At 44.0% G+C, this 16,334-nt stretch overlaps 1 long non-coding RNA gene across 1 annotated transcript in view; it reads right to left on the reverse strand.

Annotated features, from left to right (window-relative positions):
- Positions 1-16,334, reverse strand: part of LOC126475370 (uncharacterized) — a 656,349-nt gene that overhangs the window by 229,108 nt on the left and 410,907 nt on the right. The window lies entirely within an intron of this gene.

A 16,334-nucleotide genomic window follows, 5' to 3' on the forward strand; every position in this document is an offset into this window, starting at 1 on the left:
GACCCGGCCCGCCGAGCCGGAAGTGGCCCTCTCTGCTCCGGCTACCTAGGCTCCAATCGTGTGCGAGAGCGTGGGTGTAACATGTTTCAGCACAGATTTGGCATACTCAAGTGACCATTATGTTCAAATACAATATCACTCCCACGTAGCGGTAACGTTACATTCCTCGCTTAAGGAAGTATCGACACAGGCCTTAATTAGAATAAGAAATTTAGGAGTGTACGTCTGGAGCACAGTGAATCACACGGTCGTGAGAAAAATAAATAAAGGGCAACTGAAACGTTTCAGAAGCGGTGTTAGAGGCGTATGCACTGATAAGATAATAAATAAGGTGGTTCTCCGTACAATCATCGAAGAAAACAGTGTGCGTGTAACACTGACCAGAAGACGGACGGAATGATAGTACCTGCGTTAAGAAATCAGGTAATAACTTCCATGGTATGGGGAAAAACGGAGGGGGGAGGGGGAGATGAGGGGCAAGGCAAAGATTGGAGTACACCCAAGTCAGAAAAATGTACAGGATGTTTCAAGCTTCCTATTACAGGCTTCTATGTGTTGTAGACGGGACTTGGTAGATAAAGTTTTGATACGGAACACGTTTCTGGAAATGTACCGTTTAGAATGCAAAATAAGTTTAAACAGCGGATCACTTTCAAAACTCCCGCTTCAAGGGGAGAAGGGGCCGCCCAGTCAGTCCCTGCTGTAATTACGTCGTCTCATTTTTATCCCAAAACAACAACGGCCGCGAGAAACTGGTATATGCTCAACTAGGGGAGCTGGCTGTGGCGCTCCACCAATGCACCGCTCTCCACTGTGTGTGTGTGTGTGTGTGTGTGTGTGTGTCGTGAAGAGCGAGATTTGAAAGTGATTCCATCTTCAAACTTATTTTTCATCCAAACGCTTGTAACGAGGCAGCCTCCTCTAGCATTACATTTCCTCAACAGTTGTTGTCGATACCAGTTCAGTATTATTATTCGAATTCTGGACAGGTCAGTATTATCTCAGTTGCTTTTCTGCAAACATACGTATAATTTTATACACAGTACGTTATATATCAAGCTAAAATTTATGAAAAGGAATGTTATAATCCATAAGTAGTATTTCTGAATGTACAGTTAAAATTATTTTTAGTTACACAATCCTGTACTGTGTACTATATTTATTTATGGATTCGTTTATAAAATTATAATCGAAATTAATAATGTAACGGAAACTAGTAAAAATTCATTTCTTACGAAAAATAGGAATATTATTTCCGCAGAGTGTGGGAGTCGTAAGTTCAAACCAGCCATGAGGACGTGATGTGAGATTTTCAGCTTCAGGAATGAGACCCCTAGACAAGAAGAACTGGAGCCGTCTCAACATGACAAGCTAAGTAAACTAGAAAGTTTATTGTAATCTTCGCTCCTCTCAAACCTTCAAAAATGTTTCAAATGGCACATCAGCACGAGAATGTTATGTAAATGTTCTGTGTACTTACATGGGAATACTTCAAGGTAAGTTGACGATTTTGCCGTGAAACCCTACTGAAACAATTTAAAGGATCAGCTTTTGCAACAGACTGCTGGATGATTCTCCTGCCTTCAACGTTCACCCCGCGCAAGGATCATAAAAACAAAATAAGGGAAATTGGGGTTCGTGCAAAGGCATAAGGGCAATATTTCCTCCCGGGTCAGTTTGTGTGTGTAACAGGGAAGCGAATGACTAGCAGTTCCTGCAAAGTACCCCACTCATGAACTATATAGGGGCTTCCAGGGAATTTATTCACGTGTAGATCTGTTTCCCCTGAGTATACAAGTGACAGAAATTAAATGTATAATTTTGTAACTGCCTAGCTATTTCGGACATACTTTTGTGGTTTATGTACCAGCCATCCGTTACAGACATGCTCGAAAATTAGACAGCTCTGTCGGAAATTTGGCCTGAACTCTGACACACTAAAAAATGCACTGTGCCAAGTAACATTGGCATATGTCAAATTGATATTTGCCGCTGTTGTTGTTGGCCTACTCTGAAACTGGTGACAGTTTTTTTTTTTCCTTTTTGCGGCTCTTATCTTTACCTTTGCGATCTGCGGGCGTCCACGAATCGTGTATTTTAGTTAATTGCGAACAACATTTCAGCGTAACGTGTCAGACTTTTTTATGCTGTGTAGCTATAGCGACGTTCACTTACGTCGTCCTCGCACTCTTTCAGTTTTTCGCAGTTATTCCCGTAGCAACGATTCTTCTAGGCAGTTTCTAACTAGCAGGGTCGATACTCGGCAGCACGCCTCTCACGGGCCACGTCCTTACCGGTTGAGCTATCCAAGCTCGTCTAACGACCCGCCGTCACAGCCCCAGTGCTGTTAAGCACCTCTATCCTGCAATCCGAACGACACGGAATTTCTCCAGCACACTTCGTGGGACTAGCGTTCCTCGAAGAGAGGATATTGAGGTACTGGCTGTGGTATGCTTGCAGAGTGAAAGATTAACTCTCCAACTGTCCAACTAATAATGAAGAAATAGAAGAAACCGTGGACAGCTAATCTTTCAGTTTTTTAACACGTATCGTTGCCTCCAACCTAGGTCATACACTAGCTGTAAAACAAAATCCTTTTTACGTTTGTCATTCTTAAGTTTGTGTTACCATGACCCACATATTCCTCTACAAGCAGTGAATCGTTAACCAACCCCAAAGTCCATCCATTCTCCTGCGAGACAAGAAACAACGACCCATGGGAGAATAACGCTACGCGCCGCCAATCGCTATCAATCCATTTTCAACAAAGTCTGTTCCTTTCCATTCACTTAGTGTCATTGCTTGACTGCAAACACTCTCCTCTCCACTGACAGCAGGTTCCGCTGAACTGCGGTGGCAGGCGCATGTCTAGATGCCATCTGGTTGATTTTTTTTCGGCGATCGCTTTCGCTTTGTGATGCCGGCTGTTTATTAGGCGTCGTGGCCGTCTGCGTTCACATCTTACATCACAGGCACGCTGATTCACTATGGCGCGGTTCGTCCGTTGATGACACTTCTGCCACGAAAGCTGCGAACGGTTTGCAAACTTTGCCGTTTCGAAACTACCTTCGCGCTTGCTCAGAAGGCTGAGGATTATCTATTTCTGGCAGACTGATTTACCGCGCCCTTTACCCACGACAAGGCACACTGGAATGAGTCAAGACTGTTAGTGATTCATTTGTATGCGAACTTCTGCAGTGCTTTGGACGTCATACCTAGTGCGGTCTCATATTAAGTTGCCTCGCCAGTGCATAGATATTATACGCGCAAACGAAGTTGACACTCGGCGCGGTGGCTGATCGGAGCGACTGTACAAAGGCATTTCCCATTTACAGTCGCTCCCATCAGCCAACGCGCCGAGTGTCAATTTTGTTTGCGCGAGTAATACACCAGGAGGAAGATGACCGTATAGGAGTAATAATCACGGAAGCGCTTCGAACCCTCTTACACGGACTTTCCACGGCACAACATACCACAAAACGATACGGAATGTTTACTGTTCTACAATGTGTTAACGGTATGCTGGTTACGAACTTCACTAGGTGCAAATGATTGGCACAGTGTGACAGCTACTGGCATCACATGAATATTTCCTTTTATCACAGGATAAAAAAACTGCAGAACACTTGTGTAAAATTTCCTTTGTTGTGTGCACTGATTTTCCACAGACAAGACATAGTAGATCAGTACTAAATATGGCAGCATATGAAAATTGGTAAATAATACGCTGGCGAAAAATCATACAGCACAGCTTAGCTCGACATTCGTAACAAGTTTTTCATTTGTGCGTTAATGGTGTCAGTAGCTATTACATAATTACTTAAAAAAAATAAAGCTGTCATCAATCAAAATATTAGTTTGAACTTCACAGTGCTTTAGCAGAGGTGGTATGTCGCTGCCTCGTTATTAAAAATCAACTATGCAACTACTTACGCATTTCACCAGAAGCATCGCTTAAAACATCAATAACGATGTGGAATTAAACATATTTCCAATTTTGGTTTTCTTTCTAGATTTCAAAATATACCTTTTTCTAAGTATCGAAGTGTCATTTGTAATTACTACGAGTACATTTTCGTCTGATTTTTGCATATATCCGTTAAATGATGCTGGAGTGCACGTTTTTCACGTATTCCTACGTTGGGCGCTGCTAGTTTCAGCCTACTTTCCCTTGAGCTACATCACTTAACATTTATTGACCTAAAACACGATTAAATGTTGCACCACTGACATTTATTTCCATTCCTCTGACTAAATACATGTGTGTATTTTCTGTGCGCAGTGTTGGCACCTTTTGCTAGATTCGGATTTATTTTTATTTAGGAACGTTCACCAGATCCAAGTTTTGCCACATGAGTACTATGTTCTTTATTTATAGTCATATCTGTTCATTAAATTATGTGAGCGGGAACCAAAGGTTTTGTGTCAGTGTTAATCATGTACATGGAAAGTGGGGGTGGGGGTTAAAGTCGAGGACAGGCTGGTGTGGTATGTTGTGTTTGGTTTCCAATGTTTATTTGGCCACTAATTAGCTGTTTATTGCGTGTAAGTGCTTTGGGTACACGCTAAGTTTCTGGAAGTGTCGAGAGAGGTCAGTTTTTTTACTGATTTTTATGAATCTCATATCCGTTTCTACTGGCCTGGCCTATATATTCCTGTTCACAAAAGTGAGGAAGATAGTGTTTAACGTCCCGTCTACAAAGACGTCACTACATACAGAGAACAAACTGGGATCACGGAAGGATGGGGGAAGGATATCGGCCATGCCCTTTCGAAGGCACCATCTCGGCACTCGACTTAAGCGATTTAGGGAAATCACGGAAAACTGAGATCTGGATCGTCGGACGCAGGTTTGAACCGAAAGCGCCCAATGTCGTAACGTCACAAGGGTATTCGTGTTTAAGGCGGTATTCAAATGTCACTTGCTAATACATATTTTCGAAATACCTGTAGTTGGGCCTGTAGATAAACTGTCAGTATCTCTCTAGATTTGGGTTTATCTTTGAGATGTTTCTATACTGAATTATATGCAATGTTTATACCATGCCCCTGTTCTTTTCTGAAATATTTTCCCTGTTTTGTGAATAAGTTTACTGTGATAAGTCGTTGTATACCATATTCTTATGGTTGTGCTCCTTGTTTTCAGCGTATTTCATGTCTGAGTAGGTGTCGTTTGGCTTTTCTCAAGTTTCTGTGCTGTTTTGTGTTCCCTTATTTTTATTTCAAGTTTGTCAACTATTGTTTATTTGTATCCGTTTTCTAATGCAATCTGTTTGCTAGTGGATACTAAACTCACAACGGTGTGGTGGCTGATGGGAGCGACCGTGAAGACAATTCCCATTTATGGTCGAGTGTCAAATTAGTTTGCGCGGACATTAGTTTTTTTTTATTATCAGATGTGTTTAGGCGGTCTTGTTGAAGCTGTTTAATAGTTATCTGATTGGAGCTTTTTTGTCATTCAATGATTGGTTTTGATTTTTATTTATTACGGCGTATGTTTCACGTCTTCTATGTATGTCATGGGTTTGGTTGTGATGAACTTTTCTCATGGTTTTATCCAGGAAGTCGAGCTTGTATTCTCGTTCCACTGTAAACTTTATATTCTCCTACAACAAATACGTTTTTTTAGTAGTTACAAAGCGGATTTTTAAATAATGTACCTTCAGCAATTCTCCCTAAAATCCGGGGCATTATGCACAGAACGGTTTACTCCAACAAGCAACAGATCGTTCTGGGTGAGTGCTTTGAGTCTTGTGAGTCTTTGGAGGATTTCTCCAGCATGGCACACGGGCCCCCCCTAAACCAATAACAGGGACTCGGGTAACGTCCTTAAGGGTAGGCGTCGAGGCAACGTCGCAACTGCAAATATTTGCACGTCTACAAATCCTTCAGATAGCGAGGAAATCGGGGAATTGGATACACTGCTTATTGGCGAGGGTTTGCGGAGGCATTCGCACCGCAACGTCGAAACCGAGGAAAATAAATCCTCATCGATGCGGCTACCTTAAGAAATGAATATGCACATTCACTAGTGAGGAGGCTGAATATTGTTTTTGATATTCTTTGGTACTGATATATTTCACGTCCTACATGTAACATACGTTCTGACATACGCCATGCGATATAGTTTCAGAGGCTGCCTTTGCGACTCATAAGACCCGTTACGAAATTCGACGCAACTTTTGTCTCTAAAGATGTAAAGATGCAAGACGGCAACCTTCTGGCAACCAGGAACACTGGTTATTGAACGCTGTTTTTTTTAACAGCGCTAATGGAGTTGAGCACTGTCTAGAGTCTTTAAAGGCCAGGGTCGGATTCTTATTATGGCATTTTAATACGCGCCCACAAACCAACGGCCGCAATTTACACACAAATTGTGTGATTTGTGAATAGACATCTGGTTCCACATGTAAGGGGTGGTCAAATGAAATAAATTTCTTTTACTTCCGTTCAAGATCCCAAAATTGTTAGGTCTTTAGACTACTTCTTCCAGTCAGCAATGTCCTAATATAATGAAGCCAGAGTGGCTTCGTCAAAAATAAACACAAAATAAACTTATGTTTTCTTTTGATGAGCCACTACAGGTTCATCATATTAGGACATTTTTGAAACAGATCTGAAGATGGTCATCGCTAACCGAAACGGGTGGTCTAAGGACCTAACAATATTCTAGTCATATACCGAAGAGAGAAGTACGACGGTTGGAACTTCAATACTGGCAACTATTTATTTACAGCTCGTACAAAATAGATACGTGTTTCACGTTTTACAGACCTTCAAAGTAGTCACCAGCATTGTGTATAACCTGTTTCGAGCGATGTGGAAGTCGTAGGACACTCTTAGCAGTGCCAGTTTTGTTGACAGTTCGAGCGGCGCGGTCTACTGACCGACAAATTTGTAGCAGTTATGAAGCGAATGCTGTGAAGTGTTTCCTTCAGTTTAGAAATGGAGTTGAACTCATTTTTTTTTTGTTGAGGGCTTAAGTCAAGGGAGTGCAGTAGGTGGTATAGCACTTAGTAGCCCCATCAGTCAAACAAATCAGTAACAGCTTGCACTGTACGTGCTTGAGCATTGTCCTGCAAAATGATGGTCAGGTCCTTCTGTCTCTAAGCTGGTCGTAGGTTGTGTTCCAAAAATGAACAGCACAGAGACTGAAGTGATGACACTTTCTGCAGGATCTGACCATCATTTTGCAGGACAATGCTCAAGCACGTACCGTGCAAGCTGTTACTGATTTATTTGACTGATGGAGCTGCTAAGAGCTATACCACCTACAGCACTCCCCTGACTTAAGCTCTCGTGAGTTCAACTCGATTTCTAAACTGAAAGAAACACTTCACGGCATTCGCTTCAGAACTGCTACAAATTCGTCGGACAATAGACCGCGCCGTTCGAACTGTCAACACAACTGGCACTGCTAAGAGTATCCTACGACTTCCACATCGCTGGCAACAGGTTATACACAATGCTGGTGACTACTTTGAAGGTCAATAAAACTTTGAAACACGTTCCTATTTTGTACGAGCTGTAAATAAATAGTTGCCACCATTCAAGTTCCAACCTTCGTATTTATTCTCTATTTTCTCGATCAATGTTTTATTCACGATCATGTCGCACGTTGTGAGTCAAATGAAAACCGAAAACCCGCCACAACGGAACCCTGGAACGGTTCCATTCAAAAGCAGTCAGCACACGCGCTACGAGATGTATCCCACTGGGACACAACACAATCGATTGCTACTTCGTAGAACGCGGCCGGCCGCTGACGGATCCACAAACGCAGGCACTCTTGCACTGTCTCGACCAACTGCAAGCGGCGTCCACTCCTGTCCATCTTCAGGTCGCCAAAAGATGTGAAAATCACACGGTGACAGATCTGGCTATACAGCGGAAGTCGCCGTGTTTTCTAACAAAATCGCTGATGCATGGCCTTCGTCCCTGTGGCGTTAGCATGCAGCAGGATGATTCCGTCAGGCAGTATTCCTGGGCGTTTTATGTCGCATTTTCCGCGCTGCCCACTGATTGTGGTTCCACGCTCGATGAACCTGACGGGCAGAGGGCGCCTGCAGTCGAATGAGGAGGTGGTCATGACGTTACCGGAACTTGTGTGAACAGCTTTGGATTTCTTTTGCAGGGGAGATGAGGGATGTTTCCACTGTTGGCTTTGCCGTTTGCCCTCGGGCTCAAAATGGTGGCATCGTGTATGGTCATCAAGACCTCCTTCCTTGAACGCAGGGGCCCTCTGCTAGTCCAGTCCCTGATATGTGGAACCACAATCGATGGGAAGCGCTATGAAGACACTTCGCAGAAACTGCGACGCGCTATGAAGTCAAGACGCCCAGGACCGCTGTGACATGGAATCACCCTGTTGCACGATAACGCCCGCCCCCACACTGCAACTGGGACGAAGGCTACGCTTCAGCGATTTGGTTGGGAAACACTGCAACGCCCTCTGTACAGCCCGGATCTTTCACCGTGTGATTTTCACATCTTTGGCGACCTGAAGAAAGAAATGCGTGGACGTCAGTTTCAGTCGGACGAGGAAGTTCAAGAGTGGGTGTGGTTTTGGATCCCTCGGCAGCTGATCGTGTCCTACGAAACAGGAACTGATCGTCGCGTCTTCCAGTGGGATAAATATCTTAACGAGTGTGGTTATTACTTTTGTATTGAACCATTCCACGGTCTCGTCGTGGCAGTTGGACAGCCCCTCACACATCTGAAAAACCACGAACGACTCGTCAAATACAGAAGCACTGCTGTGTTGCGTTCTAAAGGTGGACCATCGCGCTATCAAGCAGGCGGCCGTAATGTTTGCCTCCTCATTGTGAGTGAAAACTGCTCAGAAATGTTGAATGAGCGAATATGTCGTGTCAAATCAATATCTGTGCTCGTCCGCGATTCGAGCCATTTGGGCCCGGCCCGGGGCTGCTGCACATGTGCAGCTTCCTGGCCATAATGTCGCTTTGCCCACTGGCTGGGCCTGTATGCCTGGCGCGCTCTCGTGCTCTTTTCGCAGTGGGCGGCGCTATAATGGGTGGGTATCGTCGTTGGTTTTGTATGTCGGTCGACCAACGGTGGCCTACTGCAGACCGACACTTAAGCGACACCAAATACTAATCGACATCGAGAGAGAGGCCCTGTCACATAGCCTATGTATAACCTGAAATTAAATGTAAATAATACCTAAATACCATTCATTGCAAAGAAATCAATCATGTATCTCAATAATTAAATGACATTTATTAAGCACGTACAGGCTGACAATTATTGAACTATATACCGGGTGATCAAAAAGTCAGTATAAATTTGAAAACTGAATAAATCGCGGAATAATGTAGATAGAGAGGTACAAATTGACACACATGCTTGGAATGACATGGGGTTTTATTAGAACCAAAAAAATACAAACGTTCAAAAAATGTCCGACAGATGGCGCTTCATCTGATCAAAATAGCAATAATTAGCATAAAGTAAGACAAAGCAAAGATGATGTTCTTTACAGGAAATGCTCAATATGTCCACCATCATTCCTCAACAACAGCTGTAGTCGAGGAATTATGTTCTGAACAGCACTGTAAAGCATGTCCGGAGTTATGGTGAGGCATTGGCGTCGGATGTTGTCTTTCAGCATCCCTAGAGATGTTGGTCGATCACGATACACTTGCGACTTCAGGTAACCCCAAAGCCAATAATCGCGCGGACTGAGGTCTGGGGACCTTGGAGGCCAAGCATGACGAAAGTGGCGGCTGAGCACACTATCACCACCAAACGATGCGCGCAAGAGATCTTTCACGCGTCTAGCAATATGGGGTGTTTTTTTGGTTCTAATAAAACCCCATGTCATTCCAAGCACGTGTGTCGTTTCTTACCTCCCTGTCTACATTATTCCGTGGTTTATTAAGTTTTCAAATTTATGCTGACTTTTTGATCACCTGATATATAAAACGTACATTAGTTACAAACTAAGGGCGCGCACACACCTTAGTCAACATGTAAAGGTCACTACAGATATTCGGATTTAGGTTATCGGATTTAGGTTATGACATATTGGATATGACCGCCATCCTTGAAGATGTGGCACAGACGAATAGCGAAATTCTGAATGACCCGCTGAAGTGTCGGAACATCGATGCTGTCGATGACCTCCTGAATGGCTGTTTTCCCCTGAGCAATGGTTTTGGGATTATCGCTGTACACGTTGTCTTTAATACAGCCCCACAAAAATGAGTCGCACGTGTTCAGATCAGGAGAATATGGCGGCCAATCGATGCTACTGGCCTCTGGATATCCCAGAGCCAGAATGCGGTCTCCAAAGAGCTCCTACAGGACATCAAAGACTCTCCTCCTCCGATGGGGTCGAGCTCAGTCTTGCATGAACCCCATCTTGTCGTAATCAGGGTCACTTTGGATAACTGGGATGAAATTATCTTCCAAAACCTTCAAGTATCGTTCGGCAGTCACCGCGCCATCGAGAAATATCGTACCGATTATTCTGTGACTGGACACTGCACACCACACAGTCAGCCGTTGAGGGTGAAGAGACTTCTCGATAGCGAAATGCAGATTCTCAGTCCCCTAAATGCGCAAATTTTGCTTATTGACGAACCCATCCAAATGAAAGTGGGTTTCGTGACTGGACACTGCACACCACACAGTCAGCCGTTGGGGGTGAAGAGACTTCTCGATAGCGAAATGCAGATTCTCAGTCCCCTAAATGCGCAAATTTTGCTTATTGACGAACCCATCCAAATGAAAGTGGGTTTCGTTCTAAATCAAGCCATATTCACATTAAAGTCCTGTTCGTCAATTCTGTGGACAATAGTGTTGGTGAAACACAACTGCTATTACATGGCCCTAGGGCTTAATAGCTTATGGGTTTGAATTTCGTATGGGAATAGATGCAAGTCTTCAAATAACAATTTGTCGCGGTGTCTCCCGCTTCATTCCCACCTGTTCTGCAGCTCGTCTGATCGATTTTCTGGGGCTGGTTTTAACACAGCGCCTGCCTTCCCGGTGTTTTCAGTGTTTTCACCCTTTTTGGACGACCGAAATTTTCAAACTGTTATCACGAACAGCGCCCCTTCTCTCAAACTTGCGAATCAAATTTTTGGTTGTTAGCACACTTGGACCGGTTGTTTTCAGCTTGAACTGGGTCGCAAACTTCATTGGAGCGCAGATGGGCTGTTACTGCTCGCATAGTAGGCCTTCACAAGCGCTATACGCTCAGGCACGCTGTACCGTGACAGTTCCACGTGCAAATGGCAATCAACAACAAGCTGCGTGTGCATGAGCATACTAACTCCCATTATGCCCCGCGGCCAACAGTGCATTTTGAACGTCCTAAAGCAAACAGTTCAAAAGTTACAGCGATTTTATTTCAAATAGTTCAATAATTGTCACCCTGCGAGTATACCTTCAACAACTGGTTTAACACCAAATTTTTAAGATCACAATGTTCGCCTGTATAATATGGAGCAGGATGAAGCATAGTTAGTTAAGAACAGTTTTCAATTGGAAAAAGAAAGAAATCCAAAACGTTTTTATCACTGGTAATGAGAGACGATAATTTCGGGGACAAAAGCACGGCACATTGATAAACGCAAGCTGCTGCGAAGATTTTCGCCACTAATACTCGATCGAAACCTTGATTTATTCATTTTCATTACGGAGAAAAATCTTTCACACAGAGAAGTAGAACAGAACATGGACATAATTCTCGCAGCTTCGTGATGAAGGCGAGGAAATTCTAGCTGCGAAAAGTTTTCATAAGTTTTTTTTTTTTTTTTTTGCTTCGTACTACAAAGATCCTGTCATTCAAGCGTATATTGTACTACAGGTCGATCAGTTCCATCTGTAAATGATTCGGAGCATCTTCAATTGATGCTGAAAACGGCAGAGCAAAGCAACGCTTGAAAGGACACACACTCGTAATATCTAAAAATCGTGCTCGAAATTGCTCCTTAATTTTTACGATTACTGACACGTATTCTTGAAGTGCAGCACTTTCGTGGATCAAAGCAACAGTGGGGAAATGTGCATGTGTTTTCAGACGATAATTGGCTCTCCCAAACAGCAAGCTCCTTTTCAAAAGCATTTACTTTTTTTAAAATGTCAGAAATTAAATTATTTTCACCTTGCAAAGTGAGGTTCAGGCTGTTCATGTGAGATGTAATGTGCACGAAAAATTCAAGGTCTGGTATCCAGCAAGGGTCTTGTAATTTCGGTTCACTCTTCCCTCTCTGAAGTCAGAACTGTACTACGGTCACACCTGTCTTAGTCCGTTTCGAAGGCAGTAAGTCCAAATGTCCTCTGTTAGACGCAGTGTGTTATCGACACCTCATGTGTGTGTCATTGCATGAAGTTCAAATGGTTCAAATGGCTCTGAGCACTATGGGACTCAACTTCTGAGGTCATTAGTCCCCTAGAACTTAGAACTAGTTAAACCTAACTAACCTAAGGACATCACAAACATCCATGCCCGAGGCAGGATTCGAACCTGCGACCGTAGCGGTCTTGCGGTTCCAGACTGCAGCGCCTTTAACCGCACGGCCACTTCGGCCGGCATTGCATGAAGTGTGCCTTTAAGATCTGTTACTTCATCCAACGCAACAGAGAAAGCAAGAAATCCTTAGCCTTATTTAGTAACTGCCTGTGCACATCGCCGGCCGTAACACTTACACGTCGTTTCACGGTTTGTTTGGAAAGGCCGATTTCTCGAAACCTGCGAACGTTCGTGGGACACGAAAGTTCTGCAGCATCAATGAGACAGGTTTTTCCCAAGTTCCCTTTCGGAAAACTGTTTCACGGATCCGGATATTCTTAATGTATTCTGGAAGATTGAAAACAGTAGGTAGTACAGTAAAATGGAAACGAATGTAATACATGAAACGAAGAATACAAGAGGTATCAATTATAATGACTCATCCCTTTTCTTAAGCGCACTTAATTTGGCTTGCCGTTCTTCAGCGTTCAGAACACTAGACTCGTCTTTATGAAATGAGTTATAGCGTCTTTGAATCGTGAACCTGCGATGGCTGCCTATTGCCCGGCAGCACAGCAACACTAAGTTTTCAGCTACTGCTGTAAAAAAGAACTGCAGTTACCAGTCGTGTTTAAATGACTGAGGAAACAGATCCGCCGTGCTTTGCTTTTTCAACACTCGCCATTTCTCAGTGCGTCTCACGTAAGGCTACAGCCGCCATAGGGAATCAAGACTGGGGGTGCTTCGTTCCTCCTGGTAACCGCGTAAACAACGAAGCAGAACCGCCGCCGCTCATTTGGTGTACGTGCTTAGTAGTTCAAATGGTTCAAATGGCTCTGAGCACTATGGGACTCAACTGCTGAGGTCATTAGTCCCCTAGAACTTAGAACTAGTTAAACCTAACTAACCTAAGGACATCACAAACATCCAAGCCCGAGGCGGGATTCGAACCTGCGACCGTAGCGGTCTTGCGGTTCCACACTGCAGCGCCTTTAACCGCACGGCCACTTCGGCCGGCCGTGCTTAGTAGTCATAGGCGTTACTGTTCCGCTCTGCCCCCTGGCTGAGGTGTGCGCACCTGTGGCACCACATCCGCACTTTTGCGCAGCGTGCAGCGTCTGGCTGGCCCTGATTTAACCCACCCTACGAGTCCCCCGGAGTGACTTACAACATTAAGCGTCTCTGCTCCGTCCCTCCTACAACTTGAGCCACGTTTAAGTTGCAGCTCTTAGTTTCTGTCAGGTGTTCGTGACGGAGCTTTGATAACGGCATGGAGCTGACACCCAAACCTCCAGGTCTCAATCCACTCAGATCGGTACTAAACGTTGCATGTCGATACAGTATCAACCGAAACTCCGAAAAAATGACTTAACATCTGAGGCCATCAGTCCCATAGAATATAGAACTACTTAAACCTAACTAACCTAAAGACATCACACACATCCATGCACGAAGCAGGATACGAACCTACGACCGTAGCAGCCGCGTGGCACCGGACTCCGAAACTCCAATTTAGTTCGTACTGTGTGCTATAGTCTAGCAGAACAGGCGTAAACGTTAACTAAAAGCAACACCAGAACTACCAGAGTGCAAAAAAAGCATAAATGTGATTAAGTAATGCATACAGCTTACGTGGGGAAGTGGGCAGAGCGTTAAATCGTCGTACAAGGGCTCCTGGGTTCAAACCCCAATGAAGACGTTTTCTGTATCGTGCGTGAAAGTGTTATATGGGACTAATAATACTTCTCCATGTGTGATACAATTGCTTCTCTATTCTACTGTTCTGGTTGTTTACGTTGATTCTGTGAAACTATAAATGCACTAGCTACTTCGTCACGAGTGGTGTCTGTTCTGTCGCACATATCCGACAGAACACCACACCTATCTATACAAATGTACTCTATAGATCTGTCAACAATGTAGGAAAAGGCAGATTGCTACTTACCGTAAGGAAGACACGTCAAGCTGCAGACAGGCATAATTAAAAGTGTCTTTCAGTTGTGCATGTCTGCAGCTTTACGTGTCTTCCTTACGGTAAGTAGTAATCTGTCTTTTTCTTACATTGCTGATATTCGCACCTGATGTTTCCACTGTTTCATTTAATCTATAGGTTTGCTACTTTCAACTAACGAAGCGAAGGCAGAATGCCAAAAAGAACATTGCTACTAACTCCTAAAAGTCCTTTAAGTGGCAGGACAATTTTCTCCCATATAGCAGTTTCACGCCTAAACATTTTTAAATAAATTGTAAATAGTGTGGTCTGAACGCAGGACCTTCGGTACGACGATATCACGCTTTACCAACTCACCCACGCGACGTCTGCAAAGCAGTGATGCACAGATACGCTTTTCCTGTTCTCTGTCGTTCTGCTGTTGTGTTGTATTGTACTGTATGGAACTAGGGACCTAGAAACGACGGAGAGGCTTCGTCCACGCCGTAGCCCCCAGTGGTACACAACCCCACAACAGGCTACAGCAAGTCCACTAACCCCACCGCCGCCCCACACCGAACGCAGGGTTATTGTACGGTTCGGCCCCCAGTGAACCCTACGGGAAAGTCTCACACCAGACGAGTGTAACCCCGAGGTTTGCGTCGTAGAGTAATTATGGTGTACACGTACGTGTTTGTGCAGCAATTGCCGACATAGCGTAACTGAGGCGGAATAAGGGGAACCAGCCCACAGTCGCCGAGGCAGATGGAAAACCGCCTTAAAAACCATCCACAGACTAGCCGGCACAGCAGACCTCGACACTAATCCGCCGGGCGGATTCGTGCTGGGGACCGGCACGCCTTCCCGCCCGGAAAGCAGGGCGTTAGACCGCACGGCCGTTCTGCTGTTACTTTTAATTACCGTTCACGCATTTTCTACTGGACAACAGCATATACGACGAACTAAACCGGAGTTCTGGTTGACACACTATTGACACACAGCCTTTGGTACCGATCTGAGTGTCTGACACCTGGAGGTTTGGGTGTGAATGCTGAGCAGGGTATTTGCTTTGCATTTCCGCCGGAATGGAGGTACTCTTAAGTTCATCATGTATGCTTTTACATTTATTTCCTGCTGCAGAAGTTGAAAACAAAACCTTTTTCGATTAAAATTTCTTAATTCTTGAAAACAATACTGTATGCCCACACGATAAATTGGAAACAACGCATTTACGTAACTTAATTCCGATTTTTTTTCCAGATATCTGTCTATTGGTCATTCACTTACAAGCCTAGAGTTTACTTTTCGTGTTGGGGGTTGCAACTGTTGCGAAACTCGTAAGGGAGGTAACTAAACTTATCGTCAACAATGAAAACTCCAGACGTCGATGATTTCACAAAAAATAGCTGATGACTGCTCTAGAAGCACAGACGAGAAACGCACTCACATTATTTGCCCTTTCCATTCTGGCTCTGTATTCAAAAACTGCCAAGGTTCATTTGGTAACAAGGACGAGTTGATGGCAATTTCTAAGTTCGTGAACATTAACGTTGTTGCTTAAAGAAAACAAAGCGTTGGTGCAATATGCGGGTCTTCACTTTATGCACCCCCTGATACAAGTGCTTAGCCAAAACTTTAGCTTCTGTTACTCTACATTATGAAGCTCATCCACTTTCACCCATTCTGATAAAAACTAACGGAAAGCACCACAGTTGGATGCTGACACATCATACTTTAATAGTACGTGCACGAAGAACTGTCGTACGAGCGAATCTTAAGCACAGAAATACAAAATACTGTAGACATAGTCGACGATATTGTTAAATTCATTTGCTTACTGCATACTTAACAACTGACAGAGAAGGTACTGAACGTTACCTACAGGGAAAGGAACTTCATAAGCAGTGGGTGTATCGCCCATGC

The sequence above is a fragment of the Schistocerca serialis genome, chromosome 4 (assembly GCF_023864345.2).
Source record: "Schistocerca serialis cubense isolate TAMUIC-IGC-003099 chromosome 4, iqSchSeri2.2, whole genome shotgun sequence".
NCBI classification, from domain to species: domain Eukaryota; kingdom Metazoa; phylum Arthropoda; class Insecta; order Orthoptera; family Acrididae; genus Schistocerca; species Schistocerca serialis.